General features: G+C 33.8%; 1 protein-coding gene across 4 annotated transcripts in view; it reads right to left on the bottom strand.

Moving 5' to 3' along the window:
• The window catches only part of LOC123561737 (uncharacterized), a 348,910-nt gene that overhangs the window by 235,652 nt on the left and 87,486 nt on the right, over nucleotides 1-25,772 (bottom strand). The gene's annotated exons all lie outside the window — the stretch shown is intronic.

The following is a 25,772-nucleotide window of genomic DNA, read 5'->3' on the forward strand; positions in this document are numbered from 1 at the left end:
TTTGACCCCAGATGACCCATTTTCGAACTCTTTCTAGATTTTATGAAGGTTATCATTCTGACCAAAATTCATGAAGTCTAATTGAAAAATACAGCCTCTATCGCATATACAATGTTTTTCTTTGATTTGACCTAGTGACCTAGTTTTTAATCCCAGATAACTCATTTTCGAACTTCGCCTAGATTTCATCACGGTAATCATTCTGACAAAATTTCATGAAGATCAGTTGAAAAATACAGCCTCTATCGCATACACAAGCTAAATGTTGACAGACAGACGACAGACAGACGACTGACGCCGGACATCGAGCGATCAGAAAAATCACCTGAGCATTGCTTAGGTGAGCTAAAAAGGTATGAACATCAAACTGTCTAGACGAATTTTCTGGAGGTAGATAATACACGCTTGGGTATAATACAAGGTTTGAGTACTTATGACACATTTTAAGCCATAGAATACCTTCTACTGAGTTTTCAACATTGGAAATAACAAAATCATTGCATAAATCATTTTTTATGAAAATGCCAATTTCACAAGATCTTAATATAGCATTTCTATAAAAACCAAACCATTTATAACCGTCTAAAAATAAAATGTTATCATTTAAAAGATGGGTTTCGGCTACACCGATAATATCAAAATTACAATCTAAAAGACATGATGAACGTAAATGACAGCTATCAGAGTCAATGTTCGGGTTCCATCCCCGGACATTCCAGAACCCGGCGTGCACCTAGCGACTGTCACCGTCTCGCCCTCTATAACCGCCACGCCCTCTATTGCCGTCCTGTATGTTCCCCTGTCTGTTGTTCCGTCCTCGCTGTTCACGCCAGCCATTTGTGTCTCTGTCATTGCTGTTATCATGAGAAACACTACGATTATCGGAACCACGATACTGATCATTTCGCCCTCCATCCCGACTTTCGCTCCTGGAATAATCAGAATTACGGTCAGAACTTTGGTCTTTTCTCACAATACGGTTACCCTTAACCGCCATATTGCTATTTTTCAATGCCCCCACTATTGCTCTGAAATTGTTTGATAACACTCGATCCGCCGGAGATTGATAATGGTTGATGTACACCTTTGAATATTGGCGATGATTTTTAAGCTTTGATTTATCAGCCATTACTTTGTGCTTATCATCATGCGATTTAAATTTCACCACAACAACACCTGGTGTGTTGGCACTCTTAGATTCTTTTCGCGAAACTCTTTCACATGATACATCTTTCACTTTCAACCCATCCTTTATTAATAAGTTGACTTTGTTAGTCACATTTTCACCGGATGTTTCTGGTAGATCAATTACAACAACGTTGCGAGTGAAGTCATCCTTCCCTGGAACTGCAGAAGGCGTACGAGATACAAAGTCATCCGCCTTGTCATTTATCTCATTGATGTCCGAGGTAACATCTGCACGAATAGTATCCCGGAATTCCGTTAGCTCGTCCTCCATCTCCTTCCGTATTTTGCCTACCTCACCTTTCAACCTTTTATCAATTATCTGCGACACTTTGGATGTAATTTTCTGCTCACGGCCAGTTTCTAGTTGTTCGATCCTGTCCCGAAGTGAACCGAACAGCAGATGCATGTCGGCAGAAAGTTTGGAAAACAGATGTTCAACGGTAGGCTTCCCATTTACATGAATGTCTGCCTTTGTCACAATCACACTGTTGTTCTCTGGAGACATGGTGTTTGACAAATTATGACGGGCTGTAACACTACGTTTACTAATGTCTATCACTTTAGGTGTCTTTACCGTGCTGATATTAACCGTGTCCATATCACTGGTAGACAGGTTACGTTTCCTGCCTGTGCTCGGAGTAGCCACTTGTGTTGACATCACCGACTCCACAAAATCCCTTGCTTCATCTCTAACTATGTCTCTACCGTTTCTCACTGCATTATCCTGCTTACTGGTCATAATCAAAATTCACACAGCAGAACTACACCGAACTGACATATATACACTTGTTCCGAAGTGAAAATGTTTATGTCAGGATTAAATATCCTCACAATATACTCAGTATAATTTTATTTGGCATGAATGTTTAACTCAATGAGATGGAGTGTCATGTGCAAAGCTCAGGTTCCTATCTCAAAGGTCAAGGCCACATTTAAGAGTCAGATGGAGGGTTGGACATGTTGCCCGTGGGCATCTAGTTTATGGAATGTGGTCGGCAATGTAGAGGTTATGTACAGTCATCCTATTTTGTGGCAAAAATAGTCAAGAAATTTGAGAAAAAGTTACTTTTGTAAATAGCGAATGATTTGACATGAAAACTGATTTGCAGTTTGTGCAAATAATCCAGATTAGAAGTTGGCAATACCTAGTTTATAAGATGACTCATCTCATGAAAAGGTGATTTTAAATACAATTATAATAAAAACAGCCCAGTCTGAAATTAAATATAGCTCCATCACATAAACTGTGTATCAAATTATAACTTGAAATATAAATTATTCCTTGAGATCACTTTTTCAAGTGTTTTGTGGTATATCAAGGGAAGAAACTACTGTACGTAAACGAAATCGTGGTAACAAAAATAGAGTTATTCCCCTCTTTATGTTAATACAAGAAATGACTTGTTTAAGTGATTGGTGAACATTGAAGTGATCACTTATCTAAGTGATGTTGATCTGTAAAGTAAAAGGGAAACAAATCTTACAGGTAAACAAACAGGCAAAACAATCACTGTGTTTAGTGATTTTTCTGATCACTGGCTTAAGTAACTCCCCTGACTGCTCGAAGTCCTTTCAAAATCTTTATTTCCGGGTTGGGAAAGTTTATTTACATTGTAATCCTCACGGTGTGTGAAAACAACGGTGTTTCAGTGGCACATGATAAATCGAGGTAAAACGTCACTAAAAGTTCTGCAAAGGGGGTTAGCTCTGTTACTAGCATTCGATAATTGACCACCTAGCTAAATGTCACATCCTCAGACTGCCTAGAAATAACAAAATCTCCAAAAAACTTTAGCTGTTTTCAATGGCGCGTATCACTTTTAGGTAGCATAGGACTATCATCTATAGTGGAAAGACATTTTTTACGTTTGCGAATTGCGTTTATATAACATACGTAAAGAAAGAAGAAATTTTCGGATTTATAAGAAGAAAAAACAAACATATGGTGAAAAGATCTTTACATCTGTCTCTGTCTTTATTCAGTTTATAATGAGTTTTATGATAGTGGTAAAATGCAGGACTAGAAACAATGTAAATATACCAATAGAAACAAACTAAGTTGTCTTCCTATGTCTAAGTAAATCTCTAACAATTGATACATTACTAATGAGTAAGTTTGATATTGCTATAATTGACCGATTTTACAGGATATGCCTAATTGCATAAAATAAAGCGCTAATGAAATATACAGTAGCAATCTTAGGTAAACACGAAGAATAGTAGTCGTCCTTCTACACTATATCGATATCACAACAAACGAATCATTTAATTTAACAGAAAAAGTAACTGTATTGTTGTGTTATTTGTAACTATGATGTACATCTGGAAGCATGCTTCAAGAGTCAATAATTTTATCGAAAGGTATCTCCTGCTTTTCGTGATGTGTTGTTACTATAAACTCGGAAAACACTCTTAAATTTTCATAGACGCAGCGTAAGCAATTTTAATGTTAAATTTCAGGAACATTCCAAACTTCAGAATATGTCAGCAAAACCACTCCTATAATTGTGGGTGTGATTTTGGGAGGGGTTATTGTTTTGACCACGATATATGCAAGTTATTTAACAGTGGTTATTAGAAGAATGAAAGGTAAAGGCCTTTCTCATATATTTTATCGGCCAGTTATTTAATGCCACCAATTTTGTATAAGAAGTTGTGCTGTAAAAAAGCAAACAATAAAATAGAGATTTTAGTTTTTCCTATCAAAATATTCTACATAATGATAGTAAGCTCTAGAAATATCCAGTTAATCTTAAAATGGGTAAATTGTAATCCAAAGAATCATTTTCGTATTTATGATATCATTTATGCCTCATTTAGCATTATAATTCTCGGTGGTCACAATATTTCTAACACACTAATTTATATATTATCCAGGTAATAAGGTAATATTTAGTCTAAATAAGTCACTCTAAGTTCGTCCAAAAAAGATTATCCACGAATAAATTGTGCCATTTTCTTTCCTTTCAGATAGAAATCAACATTGTGCTAGATGTATAATGCTGTAAGTTATTTGTTCGCAAATGAAATAATCTAAGATGACAATGGATTAAATATATCGTATGTTTATAAATACGACGTAGTCCCATTTTAAACAATATTCCAATCACTTTAAAAATTACGGTGGCACAGAGATGACATAGATGTTTTTTATACTAATACGTGCGCACATACTAGTACAAAACATCAGCGCACATATCAGTACGTGCGCACGCACTAGTATAAAACATCTTTGCATGCATAACATAATACGTGCGCAGATTTGTTATACTAATACGTGCTCAGATAGTTTTTAAATTTACGTGTGCGCTGATGCTTTTATACCAATACGTACGCAGATGTTTTTAAACTAATCCGTGCGCACGTATTAGCTATTACGTGCGCACGTAATAAGTTATACTTGTGCAGACGTTTTCTAAACTAATACGTGCCCACGTATTATCTATTACGTGCGCAAGTGATATGTTAGACGTGCACAAATACTGCATTTTTATATACTAATAAGTGCGCTGATGTTTTTATACTAATATATACAGTAATGTTTTTTAAATTAATACGCGCGGACGCAATAAATTATACGTGTGCAGATGTTTTTCTACTTGTATGTGCGTTGATATTTCGCTTGCGCACGTATTAGTATAAAAAAAAACACCTCTGCGCCACCGTAAAAAATAGACTTTAGTATTTTAGACTGCGTGTTGCACTATTTGGTTACAGTACCATGGGATTGTTGTCAATGTGAATACTTCATAATTCTATCTATGCCGTTTAAACAGTATATGCATTTTTGTTTAGCAATGCATCTGTTTAGCAAATAAGAAAGTAAATTAATGTGAATACTTAACAAAATAGTTATAATATTTTTTACAGAAGTACCGAATGTAAACGATATGAAATGCATTTATAATATATTTCAGTGAAGCTACGTCAACAAATGACAGAAGAGAAATTCAGAATAGTTCAGACGAGATATAGTTTACTCTCGAAATGTGTTAACAATTTGCAAAACAATTTTGTAAAAACGTATAGTATGAAACTTTTTCAAAAGCCTTAAAAGCTGTATGTGTTTTAAAATAAAGTATGTTGGGTTTCTTTGTTAATATTTTAAATGCTAACTTAGGGGTTAGTTTTAACTTGCAAATTGACATAAACCCTACTGAAAGGAAATACGATCGAATACACGTTTTTTTGTGAACTGACGTATAGTTTGCGACCGAGACAGAATGTCAGTATTCTTGCAAACAAAACATCTCATTAAGACTAAATGTGTGTCGTTTTTATTGGTAATGACTTTATGGTTCCCGAGCAAGTTTTATTTACGGTGCTGGTTGTTCTTCGAAATGGTCAACGTTTTAAATATCCATAACCAGGGCAAACAAATCAGAGACACCTCCAAAGCATGTATTCAATGTTTATATCGACCGATTTTATATCTCCTTTATATTAAACATGACATTATCCATATCTTTGCGCATTGCCTAGAAGTTCGGTTAACAAGGACACACTTTCACAAATAACATATATTTAGGAGTACGATATCGAACTGACATGATCTCATGTTCAAAATATATTTTCAGTCTCATCTGAATTTAATAATTAAAATATCATTTATATCATGTTTCATGTTTAAAATAAATGTTAAATGTATAAAAGTTAATTACTATTTTCAATTAAACGTCAGTAGCAATAGGAATTTTATCTTGGGACATCTCGCAAAAGATTTTGAAGATTAATTCGATTTAATGTATATGAAAGGCAAACAAGAGGGCCAAGATGGTCCTAGGTCGCTCACCTGAGAAACACACCATAACAGTGTAAACATGTCTGACCCAGTGATTTTATGGAAACAAATATTCTGACCAATTTTCATTAAGATTGGACCACAAATGTGGTCTCTTAAGTGTAAACAAGTATTTTCTTCAATTTGACCTAGTGACCTAGTTTTTGAGCCAAGATGACCTACATTCAAACTTGACCTAGACTTGATCAATGCTATCATTCTGACCAAATTTCATGAACCTCAATTGAAAAATACAGCCTCTATCGCATACAAAATGTTTTTCTTTGATTTGTCCTAGCGACCTAGTTTTTGACCCAAGATGACCCATATTCAGATTTGATCTTTATTTTATCAATGCTATCATTTTGACCAAATTTCATAAAGATTAATTAAAAAATACAGTCTCTATCGCATACACAATGTTTTTATTTGATTTGACCTAGTGAGCAAGTTTTTGACCACAGATAACCCATTTTCTAACATGACCTAGATTTTATCAAGATAATTATTCTAACAAACTTTCACGAAGATCAATTGAAAAATACAGGCTCTATCGCATACACAAGGTTTTTATTTGATTAGACCTAGTGACCTAGTTTTTGACCCCAGATGACCCATTTTCGAAACTGGCCTAGATTTTATCAAGGTTATCATTCTGACTAAAATTCATGAAGATCAATTGAAAAAAAAACAGCCTCTATTGCATACACAATGTTTTCCTTTGATTTGACCTAGTGACCTAGTTTTTGACCCCAGATACCCATTTTCAAACTTGCCTAGATTTTATCAAGGTAATTATTCTGAAAAAAAAAAGAAGATCAGTTGAAAAATACAGCCTCTATTACATACACAATCTAAATGTTGACAGACGACAGACGCCAGATGACAGACGACGGACGCCGGACATCGAGCGATCACAATAACTCACCTGAGCATTGCTGAGGTGAGCTAAAAATGTATTGTATTGCATAAACTCTATGTTCTTTGAAAACGTGGTTCTAACTCTAGATAATTCGTTGTAAGACAGAAATATTTGCAATACAAGTATGTAATATTTCGTAGTCTGTTCGTTTATTTGAAACTGTAAATTTCATAACATTTTTTTCTATTTATTCCTCATATGTCTATCTATCCCATTTGCGTTTTTCAACTTGTTAGCATATGGCGATAGTGCCGACGTAAATAGCATCCAGCTGGCTTACGGAAGGTCGGTGGTTCTACCCAGGTGCCCGCTCGTGATGAAATAGTGCACGGAGGGGCACCTGGGGTCTTCCTCCACCATTAAAGCTGGAAAGTCGCCATATGACCTAAAATTGTGTCGATGCGACGTTAAACCCAACAAAAAAAAAATAGCACCCAAGACAAAGTAGAATCTGATAAAAGTAATTGCCTCTTATACCTTGCGTTAGAAGTTCTTAATAGAACTACGTAGTGAAATGAGAGAATAAATTAGTTCCTGGTGAAATGGAAGTCAAGAAAAGGCTATGATCCTTATACTTTTGTTCGATTAGAAAAGTCCTTCTTTCGATCTATCATTTTTCTGCAGCATACAAGTGAGCGTCGAATTTGTGTTATTAAAATATCAATGGTATAAAAAGATGGCCAAATATTTGACGTTTAAAGTTAATTAATTTGGAACTTATGATATTGAGTTTACAAAGAGCCTTCAGAAGTTTTCCAATACATATTGTTAAAATACCGTGTACAATGCAGGGAAAGTGTGCTAAGCGCTTAATGTTAGAATCATTTAACCCTTACCACTGTAGGTTCTAAGTTTCTCTTTGGGTGTAGAGGTCATTAATTTGAGGAAGCCATACAGCCTACAAAAGGAGCCTATCTGAATTTATGCACAGATGGTCAACTGAGATTTTTTATCAAAGTTATACGCTGTATATATACCAGAGGATTTCAAAAAAGGGTGTCTTTGTGATTGACTAAACTCAATAAAGCAAATGAAATAAACCATGTTCAAGGTTGAGTTGATGTAAAGGATCTCTGCTATCATTCAAGATCTCTTCTGTTGTTGGTGATCTCAAAATTGCATACATTACTATGATAGAATTCTGTCATGAATTACAACTTACAGCGAAGCGTTTATGATTACTTAGCAAGACTAAATTAGAAGAAAAAAACGTTCTTTAATTGTTTAAATCTAATATTATAAGGTTTTAAACAAGAGCATATTATTCGAAAACATGAAGTATAGTGTTTCTTCTAAACCCCACCGCTTCATCTACCGCAAATTTGAAGTTTTCAACATTACGTCTTTAAAACAGATTATTGCTAGTTATGAAATATAAACATTGTTCTAATTGTATGATGTTCATGCAAATTTAAAGCACATTCAACAAATAATGATAACATCATTACATCCCTAAGACAAATATTCTTTTGTCACTTCACGATACTGTCTCGATTCGAAAAAAAATGCGTTTTAGATTGATTCCCACCACACTGATAGATTAGCTGCAATATATGCGTGAGTTTTAACAATCAGAATAATATATATGTAAGTGACCTATAAGCAAGAATAAAATATGACATTATATTTTTATCTTCATGCATATCGTCGGCATGTTTTGCTTTAGTGAATTTAAGTAGAATTATGGTTCTTTGCTGTTTCTTATATGCTACTTTTATGATATTGACCATAAAATATTCTGTTCTATGGTGTCTCGTTAGAGCCATCGTGCTATCGCTATCGCCTTATTTACGCACGATGCCACGACAAAACGATGACACCATGGTGATGACATGGCAGTACGATAGCACCTTGGTCACGGAACGAAGGCACGATGACGAAGACGCAAAGGTACGATAACGAAGACGCGATACTACAAAGACACGATGGTGACAGAGCGATGCTACGACAGCACGATGACGAAAACGAGATATTACTTCGCGTCTTTTGCTACATCATTATCGTGCTTTCATACTGTTGTCTCATTACCGTCGTGTCATCGCTGTCGTGTTATCGCCTTCATGTTATCGCTGTCCTGTAATTTCATTATGTTAAAAAGATGGTGATGAAGCGATGTTATGACAGCACGATGACAAAGACGCGATATTTCTTCGCGTCCTCGTCATCACGCCTTTGTTCCATCATCATCGAGATATTGTACTGTCGTGTTATCACTGTCGTGTTATCGCTTCCCTGTCTAACATGAGCAAACAAATGTTAACAATAGAAGAGTTGGACTCCAGTATTAGGGTTTAATTTGTGTCTGGGTATGCAAACATTGACATGAAGATGCAGCTGAGCACAGAAAAGGGAATAGCTATAAAGTACATAATAACTTTATAACTATTAAAGATATTGACTTTAAACTTGGCATGCAGGTACATGTCGATGTGTCGATGTGCATGAACCGGGTCTGTAGGTCAAAGACAAAGTCACAAATGGAGCTCGGGGTAAAACATATCCATCATATTTTGTGCCCGGGCATAACTTATTAACCATTCAAGGTATAAACTTCAAACTTGGCATGTATGTAGGTGGCGATAAGACGATGTGCAGAGTGCATAAACCAGGATAGTACGTCAAAGGTCAAGGTCACAACAAGGTCAGATCTGCACATCATATTTTGTGTTAAGAGCAAAACTTAAAAAAATATTAAAGATATTGACATTTTGTGGAGGATAGGGGTTGTAATGTAGATTGTTGCAGTCTGCAAATCGTCACACATCCATACCTTAATATTTTTAGGTTATGCTCTAGACAAGAAATTTGATGGGCAGATTTGACCTTGCTGTAACCTTCACCTCTGGCCTACCACCATGGTTCATGCATCCTGCATATCGTCTTATCACATACACCCTGCTTCCTTCACCCACCCCCACCCCTCACACCTCAAACCAAAGTAAGAAATATCTAAACTTTGCTTTTTCTTTAACATTTACTTCCGTCCTCTGATATAACCCTTTCGGCGTATATTGCCCCGCTTGGCAGTTGTTTTAAACTTACCCAGTGATTCCAGAGATGATATCTTTTGAAGTAATTGTGAACAAACGATGGAAAACAGACAATGAACGACGTACTTACTAACAGTTGCATATGAGCTTTCTTCTGGCAAACAAACAATATGTAACTTAAAGAAACATCAAATAATTTGTGATTCATGACTTCATAGTTGTTCACATATGCATTATATATCTTTAGGACGACTGGCACATTTTTGGGACGATTTTAGAGCCCCAGAGTGAACAATACGGTTCAGATTCTCTTAACACCATATGCCTAAGAACACAGTAAACAATTGTCCCCGAAATAGTCCTAACATTTCCGCAGAACAGTAATAACATGTATGGCATATGAATATGTATAGCTCTCCAAAATACATAGAATACTATAATTTCTACGTGATTCTATATATGATTATGTCATGCAGCTCTCTGTTATCCTTTCAGATAACATTAGAAAATATTACATAATGAAGGAAATTAATTCGCCCTCTATGAATGAAATATCCATATGAATGGAACTTTTTCGTCTTTGTTAAGGTAAACCTCAGTGACATAATACACACACTTATAGATCATGCGAAATGTAAGACTTATTTAACAAAAATGTACAACACATCGAATTAAAATTCTATCGAAACACTTAGCTTATGTTTATGTTGTTTAAATGGAAATGGGATTCCAGCAACCACTTCGTTATAACTTATGACCTCGGTTTATAAATAGCTCATCAATCAAGCACAGTTTCATTCATAACAAATGTCGATGCGCATTCTAGCATAAAACTGCTGTTTTTGTCACTTTTCGGGGGTGTTTTAACAGGAGAGAAAACGTGTATTAACAGAGAGATTCTCGCGCTCGCGTGCTGTTATAACACCTTTTTATATATGCGTGTTCTGATGCAAAGCGTAAACGTCATTCGGTCCCAAAACGGATAACTCTAAACGAAATAAGGTCAACGTAAAAAAAACTCAGACATTCCCGCGCATTTAGTGGAAATTTAATGACGTTGATTGACATTGTATTCATTTATCAGTTTTTACGCGTTTTATGCTGGAATAGCGTTAGCGCATGTTCATTTCGTGTTATAACATCTGCAGTATCCCAAGGAATTGGTTGGTGCCCGAGCCCGTTAGGGGTAACATGCGTTATCCCTACATTATTAGTTAAATGTTCAATAAAAGTATTACTTTTACCAGGTACGATTTTGCATATAATGCAATAAATAATGAGCACAAAATATGAATAATGTAAAATGGGAGCATAAGTTTTAAAAATAAATTCTTCCAGATCAGTTGCTAAATATTCTAGGGGATGTAAGCACTGCGTGGAATTGCCACATTAACGTGAGAAGAAAATTTTACGATTTGTATACCGAAACAGCGTACATGTTATATTTTGCTACAGAAATAACGTTTACATTTACAATAGAAACTATAATATTATTTGATTTAACGGGCAGTTTGTTTGTATTTTTTGCAGTTTTTATACTAAACAAGTTCGTTTTAGAAACATTGTAATATTGTAAAAAGTGCTTTTCAGGTGGGAGTGAGTGGTGGGGGGAGGGGGTAGATGTAAGCGATTTTTATTTAAACACCCGTTTTCAACTGTATTTCAGGTTATATTATGTTTTTGTACTGTGTTGCATTTTTAAACAACTTTTACCGTGTCGGTTTGTGTGTGTGTGTGTGTGTGTGTGTGTGTGTGTGTGTGTGTGTGTTTAATTTTGTATAACTTATGTTATTTCCTCAAGCTCAGACAGAGACAAATTTCACAGTGATAACCACTGCGCAAAACGATCGCAGAGAATTCATTATACCAAACATTTTGATAAAAAAAACCTCTAAGTATTGCGTAAAACTACCGATAACATTTTTTCTGGGGAGCCTCAAGTAAAAGGATTCAATCGGATAGAAATAATGCTCCAACACTGAAAAAATATGGCCTTGCTCTCTGCATTAAAAAAAACCCCATAAGACAGAAGCAAAATCTACCTACATTTCTTCCACATTATGTTAAGTAAAGAATAGATGCAAAATAAAGAACATTTACCACAAGTAACTCAACCTTCTGTATCAGAGAGTTGAAATTCACTTTAAACAGAAAGAAATGGCTAATCAAATGAAAAATTTCCGCTTTTGTACAACAAGTCAATAATAAGTCTTGAAAAAACAGTTTATCTTACTAGATAAAAGAAATAATAATGAAAACAAAAACAAATTACGTTTGGTCCAAGTGGGGCTTGAACCTACGTCCTCCTGAAAACTTAGTTAAAGTATGTTTCTGGTAGGAATTGAATACTCTTCAAAAAAGGAGGTACATTATTACGGGTCCATCAATTTTCCTAACCGTCATATTAGGGAAGGAACAGGACTAGACCATAATCATTAACAGCCCTGTTGGTAGCGCGGTTCGAACCTAAAATTTCCCTCAGATCGACAGAAAATCGCCCCTTCAGTACTTCAGTGCTTTGATTATACGATCTCGCCAGGCATAATGATTTTGACAACACAGAAAGAGTGGTCAGACGACTTTCAGTTTTCCGGAAATAAAGAATATGAGAGTAAACAGGCGTCATGCTCATTTTGGAAACGAAAGTCGCTTTTGCATTGGTTTATCAGGTACGTTCAAGAGTTACCCGTCTAAATGTATGCGAGTGGACTTGTTTTCTTTGCTAATGGGAAGTCAATCTTCAGCACTTTACAACAACTTGAAAATACCTGGGCTTTAGCACGACATGTTAGCTATTCTTCTACGACAAAAATATTTAAACTCGGAATAAACACAAATCCGTCAGGGGTTCGAAACGGAGAAATGGCATATGGAGATATTTTGAACTTCGTCAAATCGTTCAAAACGTCATTTTTAATGTTGTCTATAAGTGTCAGTATATGCCTCGGATGTTAGATATTTCCGTATTTGAGAGCTGCAGACCTAGACATTTCAGAAATAGTTTCAAAACGAATTTACTTTAATGATTATAAATGTTGATTCTACGGAAGAGTAAAAGGGTCATCAGACGCCTATACGTTTTATTACATTACACTAGGTCGCGAAAAGGATATTGAGTCATCACCCATGGAGCAAAACATTTTTATAAGGTTAACTCTACGCCAAAAATGGTCAGTAGACTTTAAGTGAAGATTTAATTTCGTCCTTTTAGTGTTCAAACAAGTTAAAGCGTTACTTTGTAATTGATAGGAATAAACATTGTGTTTCCTAAAGAAAGACCGATTCATTAAAGTTTGGAAATATTCTAAATGCTGACTATTGTTGGTCTCAATGTTTGTCTTGGTATACTAAGAAAAATATGGCAGATATATGATTTATTTTCTATATCATATATCAGCTTTAGATTTCCGGTAATTACATGATTATGTCACAAGTTTTAATGTTTCTTGCATTTCTATTGGTCAATAGACGTCACGTGGAAACAGGATATATTCCATATCCTGCAAGTACACATTTCAAATATGACTTTTGATTAAAACAAAATGGCTGCCGCATCACTGGCGTAATTGAAACAAGTCAGATTATTAATTAGCTCCAGCGATAGTATCGTTTCCGAGATAAAATTTAGTGTTTTCTTGCCGTTTTCATTCTACTTAGTTTAGGTTCATGAAGTTTGACAAAAGTTAGCCGTAAAAGCGGAATAACTCTGTATGGGTGACACGGACGTTGAAATCTTGTTTTAAGTTAAGGAATTGACATATTTGTTACTCAGTAATTGTAGGATCATTTAATATATGTGCAAGATAAACGATTTAACAGGAAATGGGATGACTTTAAGCCGAAGTTTCAAGACTTTTGTGACATCGTGAAATCTGGTGATTTTCGAAAGGTTGGAACAGAAAGCATTTTTGTGTTTCTGATCTAAACCAGTTCATAGCCTGTGTAAATGAGCTTTTGTGTTTTGTGTTTTAATCAAAACACAGGTCAGTGTGCATTTTATGACTGGTGTTAATCAACTATAAACAAAACATGGTGATCAAACACATGATTGCAGGATTCCAGGCTGCACTGTAAGTAGCTTTCTTGATTTATAAAATGTGTCGATTATAGCATGTAAGTTAAGGGCAGTCGGCAAGATAAAATCGTTACACAGCTTGTTGGTGACAGGATACGGGATATACGCTGTCCCGAAAGTCCATATCAGGCGAGAGCGTAGAGCTCAGTCTCAAAAGCATGCAATTTTTTTTTTCTAATTTGAAAATATATCCAAAACTTAACACATATATGCGATAAACTGTCTTGCGTAGATTATAACGGCTTCCATTAAGGAATTCAGCATGGCTGCCACAGATGCAAGTATAAAAATCCTTATTATCTGTATGGTAAAAGAAACTTCAATCAGTTTCATATATCAGTATGATTGATATATAAAAATGCTTGCATTTATGAATTTTGAAATGGCCGCCACATTGGTGAAGGAAAAAACTGTTCTCAATGGAATTCAGCTACTTTGATATAGCACAATTCATCATAATAACAATATTTCAAGAACATGCAAAAACTCGCAAATTACAATTCGACCCGGACTATTATTCCCAGATGGGCCCAATGATTCGAGGTATGAAGCAATTATCTAAGACGCCTGTGATGTTCAAAGGATACAATTCATTCCTTGTTACCTATGAACAGACGAGGTTAACAAAGACGATCTGATCATTTTATTTGTGCTAGCCTGTTTTTACTTTGAAAGTTCAAAATTTTATGCCAATCTTTATGCAAAGCAAAGTACCTATTTTTCTTGTGAGCAGTTACAATACGCTTGTAAAGATAGTTTCTGGAACAGCTTCACTTCCTGAAATTGTGGTATCTTCAATCGGAGATGGTCGGGCACAGACATATCCGTTGACCAACATATGTTAGTCCTATGTCCGATTATACCAAATTACTGGCCGCCTGGTACTCATGATTGATAAATTGTTGCATAAATCTTTTATTTTGATAAATTATCTATAATGCGTTATCAAGTAGTTTGATTTGCAAACTGAAGTCACGTGGCATGGGTCGGTCAAGGTCACGAATTCGTTCTTATAACGGCATTCGCCGAAAAATGTACTTTCTGTGCAGAATGCTATGATATTTTAATATGGACATCCAACAAATAATTATTTGAATAATTCAAAATCCGATTTAAAAGATAAAGCTTATTTCTAGTATCATCTGACAGTCAAACCTGTCTTTAATGTCCATCTTTAGGAAATTAAAAATGTTGTCTCTGTTGACAAAAAATCTCTTAACATAGTTTATTTGCATATTACATTTTAATATATATGGTTAAACGAGAATATTACACAGTGACCTTTATAAACAGCTTTTACAGTACTGGTCTATTAGTTATATTAAGCACGTGCTTGGTTATACATACTTGACGAGATTTCTAAAATATTTAGAAATCATTCTTTATACAATTGTTGAATGTTAAACCAAGGCAAGGAATTGTATCTGACCAAATAGCTAACAATGGGTGTATATCGATCGAGCCCTATTTTTCGTCTTTAAAAAGGCACGAAATGAAACCCGGTAGGAAATCATCTTGCCAAACCTTTGTTGTCTATATTTATAAATTAAGATTACATTTTTGCAATGATAAGACGCACAGCACCAAGCATTTACACGAACCAGTCAAAATCAAGAAGGATATTTTTCATCCAATTAGAGCACAGTAACACTAATTTTTAGAGTAGGTCTCCGTAAATTTTTGAAATTTTTCTGAAACTAAAAGAAGAAAATGCATACACATTCTAATATATACAATAGCTTTACCACCATAAGAAATATTTTATTTCTCAGATAGTTACACTCGTATTGTAAAAACACAATTTGGAGCCTGTACAATAACTAACATGCTTAATACAATAAAGAAAAACACAGCCTTCCATTCAATAACTTTCACAGTCAAAAAAGGGAAGAAAAATGATAGGCATTTAGAATGGAATGACCAAAGTAAAACATGCTTATGGTTTAATTCTATATGGCAATACCCCTCACATTACAAAAAGTGTTATAAAAACACAAAAAAAATAAGTTAAAAATGATAAATATTAATGAATAAAAAGAGGCTCCTATTTGACCGAAATTGACTTAAAAAGCCGAGTAAGCTGTTTTCTTGAGTCGTCTTCACTTCGTTATACAAACACGTGTATTATAGATTATTTTAGATACAAGTTTTATAAATAAAAAAAAGTTGACAACCTCTGTCTCCTTTCGGCTTACAATTTAGATCATTTTCCAAATTGAAAATTGAGTGGCACTCAAAGGTACGTTTGTTTTAAATAGTCTTGCTGTGATGACGGCAAACACCTGTTGAAGACTGAGGAAGAAGACTAACTATTTGACTTCAAAAACACCATTTAAGAACATAAAAAGGGATATGTTGGCGGTCTATACTCTACGTATAGGCATAGGAAAAAGAGATCAATATAATTGCACCTTTACTAATCCTACCAGGTGTTCTGTATAACAAAAAAGCTTCTATTGTGACATTTTGATACAAGCAAAACTGTATTATCTGCACTATAAAATACTTACTGGTATTTCATTTTTTTTATCGGCATGTTAAAAGTTAATTTTTACCATAAGTAAGTTGACAAAATCATAGGAACCAGTGTTTCAGGGGTAAATCAAACACATATTAATAAATCCTTAACAATTTTGTTGTGCAAAAATGTAAAATATTGTGTTTTAAACCGTTTTCGTTTTCTACTCTATTGTGTAATTGCAAGGGAAGTAAACTAATAAATATCCCTGCTTTAAAGTACTAGCCCAAGGCAAGAGTTGACATTCTTTGCGGATCACAACTTTGAATTAAATATTAAAATTTCTGTTATTGATATTATCAAAACTATCATACACTGCACATTTGTGAAATCATTTTGTTAATTTCAAGGACTTGGAAATCAATTTCTAGACTTTATTGAATGTATTTCTATCAATGAAAATGTTAGGTTCTATCTCTACTACGTAGGTTGCCTGTCTATGCTTCATTGAGTCTGAAAGGGCGAGTGGACAGTAATTATTGACTGATAGATTTATCACTTTGAATAATCTAATAATATATCTTTGTAATCTAATCTAACAGAAAGTGTTTAATGACCAGGGCTGATATTCATAAAGCTGAAAATTTTCCCTAAGGGACTAACTAAGGGAAAAGTTCCAAGGCATTTTGTGGACAATCGTCAAGATAGTTGGAATGTCTAACAATATTGTCACATAGAGTCTGGCATAGTAATGAAGATTATCAATAATTCTTATAAAGTCTGCACTTTTCTTTTATGCTATGTTGTTTAGGAAATTTTACAAAGTTAAGGATTTTCCTAAGTTTTCTCCTTAGGAGCTTTATGAATACGGGCCCAGTATTGACCAATCGATCACTTCTGACCAATTTGTGAGTATTGACTGGGTTAAAGATCAGTGGTTTACTGCCCCTTGTTTATATAACTCATTGAAAACATCTAGAAACAGGAAGTTTGCTACTTCAGTGGTTCGACCTCATGATGTCATGTATTGTGACCTTAGAGAAATAGCTAAATTGAAATTGATGAGATGAAGCATGTAGAGAAATTTTCTATATTCTAACTGGAGGAATTTTTTAAATATGATATTTTCTACAATGGAAAAATTAGCTACATTAAAAAAGGCAGGGTTATTTTGTGTAATTGTGTAATGGTAGAAATAACTATTTTTTGTTCGCCAATATTGAACGGATCTAACAAGTTATTTAAACACTATTATAAATCCATTGGACATAATAACGTTAGTAGTGTTTAGCTTCATTAAACGGTGGAATTGCATGCCATATATATATATAATATGAGTTATTACTGCTGCGTAAGAGTCCAACTGAATTCAGTATTGTACTCAACACTGTTAAATTACCTCTTTATTTTACAGATGTAAAAAACAAAAGACTCACGCATTATTAACTCGCAAACAAAAACACACATTAATTTAATACGTTCATCTAGGATAACACATAGAGCTATGTTAATTCTCAGAGCCAAACAATTCGAACACAAATTGTCGAGAAATTTTGAACCGAAACCATAATCATAAGATAGGAAACTAAGAAATTGAGTGCTTACAGTACTCTTAATGTTTCGTTCGAAAATCAGAAAGTTATCGCATTTTTTGTTTTCAATTTTACTGCTGCTGCTTTAACAAGGGAAGTAATTCCAAATGCCTCTTTACAAGGAATCGGAAGAGTTGTTCCATCCAATATTTTTTGGTTTTTGGGACTGGAGACCAATATAAAAAAAAATATGGAGTTTGTGGATTGTAGATTTCGGATGTTGTAATATATACTTAAGAAAATGTGAATGCGTTTTAATGCGTATAATACTGTTTTTTTATTGTAGGATCATGTGATAGAAAGAAAAGCTTCCAATTGGTTAAAGATATACAAGTGTGAAAAAATCTAATTATTTTGCATCCATTTTATTGGGACACGTACTGTATTTGGACAGACCATCTGCCCATCATAAAATCGTGTCTGCAATTTATTTGGCACCCCTATGTAGGATCTTCAAATAATTTAGCAAGTCCAAGACCAGTATTGGGATACCAGTAATATCTGAAAATGTTAAAGGGTGAAACCGGAAAACAAAATTGAGGATAAAAATATGACGATGCGCGAGTTATCTAACTTGGAATAAACGTTAGTACGAGTATTAATTGAAAATTGAAACAGAATTAAATATATAAGATTTTTTTTTTCATTTGTACCACCCACTAAGTATGAAATTTTTTTGTGGTTGCAAAATTTTAATATGATCTCATATTACATCTGATTTTGACTGTATTTGCAAGATCCTTTTACAATGAAAATGACGCTGTTTTTTCTTTTAATTAAGAAGATGAATTTAGAATAATTTTATTGTATGCGTAATAAGATTCATTCATAAAATTTAGGAAACATGTGTAAAAGATTACGATGTTTCTTTAAATAGAAATATCATAAGATCAGTCCTTCATTTTCAAAGTATGGTGTAAAACTCTGATTATTGATTTAAAATAGAGGTTATCCATTGTCAACAAAAATGCTGCTTTAATTTTACAAATTAATATTTTTTGATATCTTGAATTAGATCTATTTCATGAAAACCAAATTATCTTTCCTTGTGAGATTATTTCTGAGAAAAAATATCTGGATGAACCCTTGCATGGAAAAGTCATAACCATTAAACTAAACATAACAATATATAACTCTTCATCAATTGCATGATGAACCAAATTATCTAGGGGTAATTTAATAGTCGTAGGTGCCAATCAACTCTCCCAAAAATTTCGGATATACTAGACTAATAATATTACAATCAGTTCTCTGAGAAAATCTTTAAAATAGACTGCCATTTGTTACTATTTCATAAAATAAAAAAATACAAAAACTGAACTTTTGTTACAAATTCTTTATATAATAATTATTAGTCTAGTGACTAGTCTACAGTCGAAAGATATTGGCCTGTAGTTACTGGCCTTGGACTTTGGATCTTTTTGAATAAGGGAGTGACGATTGTATTTGTCCAACTTGTAAGAATTATTCCTGTTTCAAAGGATAAATGTAAGATTTTAGGGAGAAGTGGTGATAATTCATTGGGTAGCTCTTTAAGTATTTTTGGCGATATTTCATCAGAACCACAGGGGTTGCTGAGTGATAGCCCTTTTAAATATGTGTCAACGCCTTCAACGGGGTTTTTTAATTTCAGGCATCTAAGGTGTTGATGTGGGACAAACAATTTTCTTGCATTTTTTTTTAAACTGAGCAGTTGAGGTTTGGAGAACAGAATACCGATTCAAATTTTTGTTAAATATGTTTGATTTGTCGACAGGGACAGCATAAGTGAGGCCGTTGTCTTTCACAGGTGCAATAACATTGTTTTAGTCTTATTTTGCTTAACATATGAATAATTGATTTGGTACTGCCTGACTGGAAAATGCAATTGAAAATAACATATTCCAAATATGACCAATAAGCAATCCTTACAAAAGCGTTATTTTAGACACAAAAAAAAACATATACCACATCGCAGTAAACATGGTCAATTTTCAGCGGCTTAAATTCCGAAACTTTTAAGATGCTTTTTAATTTAACGAATTTGAACCCCTGTCAATACTATCTAGGACCTTTTCTTATCAGTAGATTCAATATCACATGTGTTATATGGACACAATCCTAAAGTTAACACGTGATCGTTTCACGTCCAACCTCATGTGCGTGGTATTGAATGTAAACAGAAATGTACTAAGTTTAGATACCATCAGTCTTTAGTTATTTCAAGTTTTGCCTGAATGTGCAGTGGGGGGAAACCTGGATAAATATGGACAATTTCTGCAGGTGCGCGCTCTATGAGGTTCTTTCTTCTTATTGGCATACACCACAATGGCAAAAAATCTGGTTTCAATTGTTCTACCATTTCTGCAGATATTAAGGAATCTAGGCCCGAGACGTTGGGGCAGTATGTTTTCTTTCAAATGTGAAAACCAGGATCATTCTGTCAGTTGTACAAAAATATTGACAGCAGGCAGGATAAATTTGGACATATTATTTCCAAGCAGTGATATCTATCAATATTCAACAATAGTGCTTTTTAATGACTTTTTCTTTCATTACAAAATATATTACTTTCTGTCAAAATTTATATCCTTACACATGTTTCAAAAAGAAGAAACATGTATAGAACAAAGATAAAACGAATTTCATTTCAAAAAGGAAAATTATGTTTTATTTCAAGTAATATTATTGATCATCAGATCTACGGCCTATTTATATTTAAAGTTTATTTCCAAGCGGGATACGTAATGCATTAGACCGCCAGAACAAAGTTAAATGTTTAAAATACCTTTCTTTTCCATACCTTAGTTTTCTTTTCCATACCTCATACATTTGCAACATATTTATATGTTGTTGTTTTTTTCGTCATCGTAAAAGTATATAACATAATGCACAGCTAAGTTTCAATTTCATGAAGATCTGTCATTATAAAATATTTTATCAAAACATCACTGATATTCAAAATTAACGTATCTATCTACATAGCTATAATTGTCTTAAACACAACTCAGCTTTTTACGCCATAATTTCCAGTTTGACAGTAATATGCTAGTCAAAATACCCAAGAGGTGCATTAGCAAAGCGTACATTTAACATCTCTTTATCCGACATGCTTGTCAGTGACTGTCAATTAACTTAACTATTTTCTCTAAGCTATAAGTTCAGTTGGTAGCTGAAATCTATTTTAGAATATTATATTTATTTACAAAAAGTTGTCACTCGCTGTACAAAATTTAAGATGTTAAAGTTTTTGGTCTGTGACATGTTACGTATGTGACGTATTGATAGAACAATTTATAACACAGTGATAATTCATACAAAACAAATGCGATATTCGTAAAGCTAACGTGTGAACAGTTTGTTATTAAGCTATCAATCTCTGGCATTTAATATGTATTTATCATTTCTTGTGATGAAAGGTTTTATAAAATTGCATTTTGTACAAGTGACTTGGTAATTATTGTAAACAGTATTCCACAACAGTGAAGGTCATTCCACGACTTTACTTCGTAAATGGTTCTTCTTTACTGGAAAACTCATGGCATTTTTAACAGAAAATCAGAACATGTAGTGTATTTCATCCCAAAAGTCATTGGTATATTAGGCCAAAATCTGCCTCCTCCAGCGTGTTTACGGCTTTGATTGATCGAAGACTCAGTAAAAACGTAGCCGATTGGTCGATTTAATACAGTTACATATAATATAGTTATAAATACTGGGACAGTTTTGAGAAACAAGCTACAGAATAGAGACTTACCCTAAGCTCTTTTATACAAGGGGAACAATCTGTTTATAAAGTGATATTGTTGAGTGAATACCGTTTGTCAAACCTTAACCTATGTTATGTCAATGCATTAGAAAAGTACGCTATCTATATTAATGCTATGCAGGATAATACAGTCATGTGTCTAACAGTCCTGAAATGTTTTCTTTGATTTTTTTCATATTTCTAGATGTTTTTCCCATTCTTTCCAGAAGTAGCTTTTTCCATATATTGTACCTTGTGAAGTTCAGTGGGTTTTGACTTTTTCAAACAAATTGTCTGTTTCCCAACAAAAATGCCAGAATATTCCCAGGAAAGTAATTGACTTGATCTTTACATAGTTTTCTTTTCAGACTGTAGTAATTATACATGCTTTTTTCGTGCCTACAGGTAAAAAAAATGCATGGTTTCATGAGGTACTAGGTAAATAGTCACCTAAACCTACAATGAAGTCAAAGCAGAGTTGTTTCCATTTTTTAAAAAATATTTTACCAAGGATCATTTTTAGATCAATTAACTCTTTTTCAGGAAATGGTATTTTTTTCAGACTGTACACTTTGATGCAGTTAACTATACATATATCTAAAATAGGTAGTGCCTACTTGAAGTTGGTATTTTAGTTCCACTGTCTATACAGAACACGCTGATATGTAATTTAGGGCTTTGAAAGATACACTGAGAACGGTTATGAATAAAATTAACTTGTAGATGACCTGACTGCGGTAAAGGTAAAGTTTAAAAATTTAATGTAGCAACATTTATGCTAAAGAGCAATATGTACAAACATTGGCAAATTGTTTTTTTATTTTTCACATTTCAAAATAATTTTTATTCATGCGCAAAATTCAGAGTGCGTCATACGGCTTAAAAAAGATAAAATGACTTGATAGATGTGAAGTATGGAAACGCGCACGCATACTAATTTATAAGTGAGACATGATTATCTTCAACAATTTATCAAAAACAAAATGAAGATAGATTTCATTTGTGGTTTCAGATGTAAACCCACGTGATATTGCTATCACTCTCCATTTCAAGGTCACTTTTAGTTTGGCTGTTAGCCAAGACTGTAACAGGAACATGCTTGAACTCAGCAAGTTACATGCATACCAACCAAAAGCTGTGTAACAATTCTTCTTGGAACTTGGCGGGACCGGGCATATCGAAATGACTTTTTATTGTATTGATGATGGACTCCTTTTTCATAAATTCATTTAAAACAAATGATGTATTTATGTACATGTCTGTCCCTGTTCTTTTCCCCTCACAATATTCGGTTTAGTTGATATATAAAGTTTAATGCAATTCTATTCAAAGTCATTTCCAAAATCAAACCAATCCTGAAATGTTACACCTATCTGAATGCCAGAACACAGACATACCTAGAACCATATCTCGTAATTCTTTTACCGGATAAGTGATATGTTATATTTTGAAATCGGAAATGGTCATGGCGGCGGCTAACTCTTGTCTTATAGACGAATTATATAACTAACAAGCAGACGAACCGTGTTGAAATACGACTTGTCAGGTCTAGTTTTGTGAATTTTTGCAAAGATATTTTACCAACGTTCTTAATCAAAATTTGCTGCCACAACTGCAATACATATCTTAAGTACTAATATCACTGATCCGTAGTAAATATTCCTGCAAATGAAATATAACGTGAACTTTGTAAATATAGTTCTATGAGATAACCGTATCAATTATAATTTTATTTTTACTTTCTAAACATTATTTGCTAAACATTATTTTTTTTAAAAATTACCTACCATGAGAATATTGCTATACAACAACACAATTTGACACTAATTAATTTTCAAAAACACGATATGGTACAAAAAACAGCTTAGAAAAGATCCGTTAACGCTGTATACTAATTTATTAATTCATGCTCGTGTATGAAATATAAAAGGCTCATTATAACGGTACTTTAATATGCAATGTTGTATTCGGCTCGAGTGGATTTTCTATTTCGGCCGGGCGCGTTTCGTTCTGGTAAAACATATATATATATAACATATATCTAAAAATATTTCTATTGTTTAATCAGCCAAATTGAAAATAGACTATAATGTTAAACGAATACTGATGAAAACTTTCACTTGAAACGGTGCCCACTTTGAAAGAAAATAAAAATGTAGACCCACCATTTAATTTTTTTTTCATATTCGATGAGAATTGAATGCAGGGAGTTTTATTCATTAGTGAAATGTAGTCTATATTTCAGACAGAAAAATTCGTAGGTATATAATAAAACATAACTTAACAGATTTCTCCATGTTATATAATGAGATGTTTAATTCGACAAACTGATATCATATTATGTAAAGTCTACAAAACTATAGGTAAGAAAAGAGAACCAATGAATTTAATCGTGGGAGACATATTGATTTACTCCTGTTTGTGTGTGTGTGTCTGTATGTGTGCGTGTGTGCGTGCACGTGTGCGGGCGTATGTGTGTTTTTTTCATAAATCTTGTCCGCACTCTTAATCGAACAGTTCTTATCCGACCTTCGCCAAATTTGAACAAAATGTTTTTGACAATAAATCCTTGACCAAGTTTGATAACTAGCCAAATTGGCCAAGGCACTTCGGAATTATGGCCCTTGAATTACAAAAAAATACTGATGCCAGTGATACAGGTCTTGGTACATGGTTGACACAGATACATAATGGAGAAGAAATGTCAATCTAGATGAGTAGGCAGTTGTGGGAGACATGTACTTTTCTCAAAAGCAGCTCTAGTTTTCGTATTAAATAAATGGTACATTATGTCACGTGCATATTGCATGATGTAAACACCAAAAGCATATCAAGCCTTAAGCATTATGTGGGTTCAAAAGTCACATAGTGTTGATATAGCAAAAAAAAAACTTAGACTTCGTGGGAACGGATTTAAAACACTTTATAATGTTGAGAACCAAATAACCTGTCATATCGTGCCATAATAAATTGTTTTCAAAATAAGGGAATTCCCTGTGTCCTTCCTTTTCATAATTATGGCATCTAAACATCTTTCTCAAACAAAATTTAATTCTTATATGACTAGCAATTCTTAAATTGAAAAATCACCATTGTTGACACTTCAGAAAGATAATGCTTTAATTCGGTTGATCTAAAATGATTCAGAAGTTTTCCGTCTATTTAGATTATGTTATGTTAAGACCATGTATCCATTTCCTCACGTAAGTTCATAATTATATTAAAATTAATATACTTGTTTTCATATTCAGATTTTAAAGCGACCAGTCACCTTTCATAGATGTTTGTAAAATCTCCGTTAAGTCCCGTGCAGTATTTATTAATGAAGTATTAAAATGTGAGTTCACAGTAGATGGTGATTAATGTAGCTAAAAAACACGGGAAATGTCTTCATTGATAGAAGTTACGCAAAAGGGAAAACAAAGGAAGCACTGGGTGGGGGTCTTTCTTTCTTTTTGATACTAATTTATGTATCTTGAAATGCAATATCCCTACTTTTGAGTCTTCAGTTGAATTGCAAATTAAAGATTCAGATGAATTGCAAATTAAAGAGTTCACTCCTTGTTTCATCCTCACTGTAGTAAATCATACTCATCTTCCTTCTTCAGTGACCTTTCAGCACTTTCCAAAAAGTCAAAGTAAAATATGTTATTTATTTTGTATTGGTAGACCTTCAACAATGCCCTAACAATGTTTTTATAAAAGTCTATTACTTTTAAGATTATCTTGGTTTGCATAGAACGGATCCTAATGATTACCTTGCGAGAGAATTAGACTCGCCTAAAGCCTGCTAACAGACCCATCATAAATTATGTGAGTATTGGTGGAAAGATCATAGATTGATACCAAGTAGATAGAAAAAAACGTATTAATGTTCAAATGTAATGATTTTCAAACCATTATAAAATGTTTATATGCCTTTTCAGCAACCTGCATATTCAGTGTGCCCATATCACGTGATTTTGACGTATTTGTTTCGGTAACAAGGCAAGCTAAATTGACAATAATTTCGTCCATTTGAAACTTCAAAGCAACGTACG

This window comes from Mercenaria mercenaria, chromosome 10, assembly GCF_021730395.1.
Source record: "Mercenaria mercenaria strain notata chromosome 10, MADL_Memer_1, whole genome shotgun sequence".
Taxonomy (NCBI): Eukaryota; Metazoa; Mollusca; class Bivalvia; order Venerida; family Veneridae; genus Mercenaria; species Mercenaria mercenaria.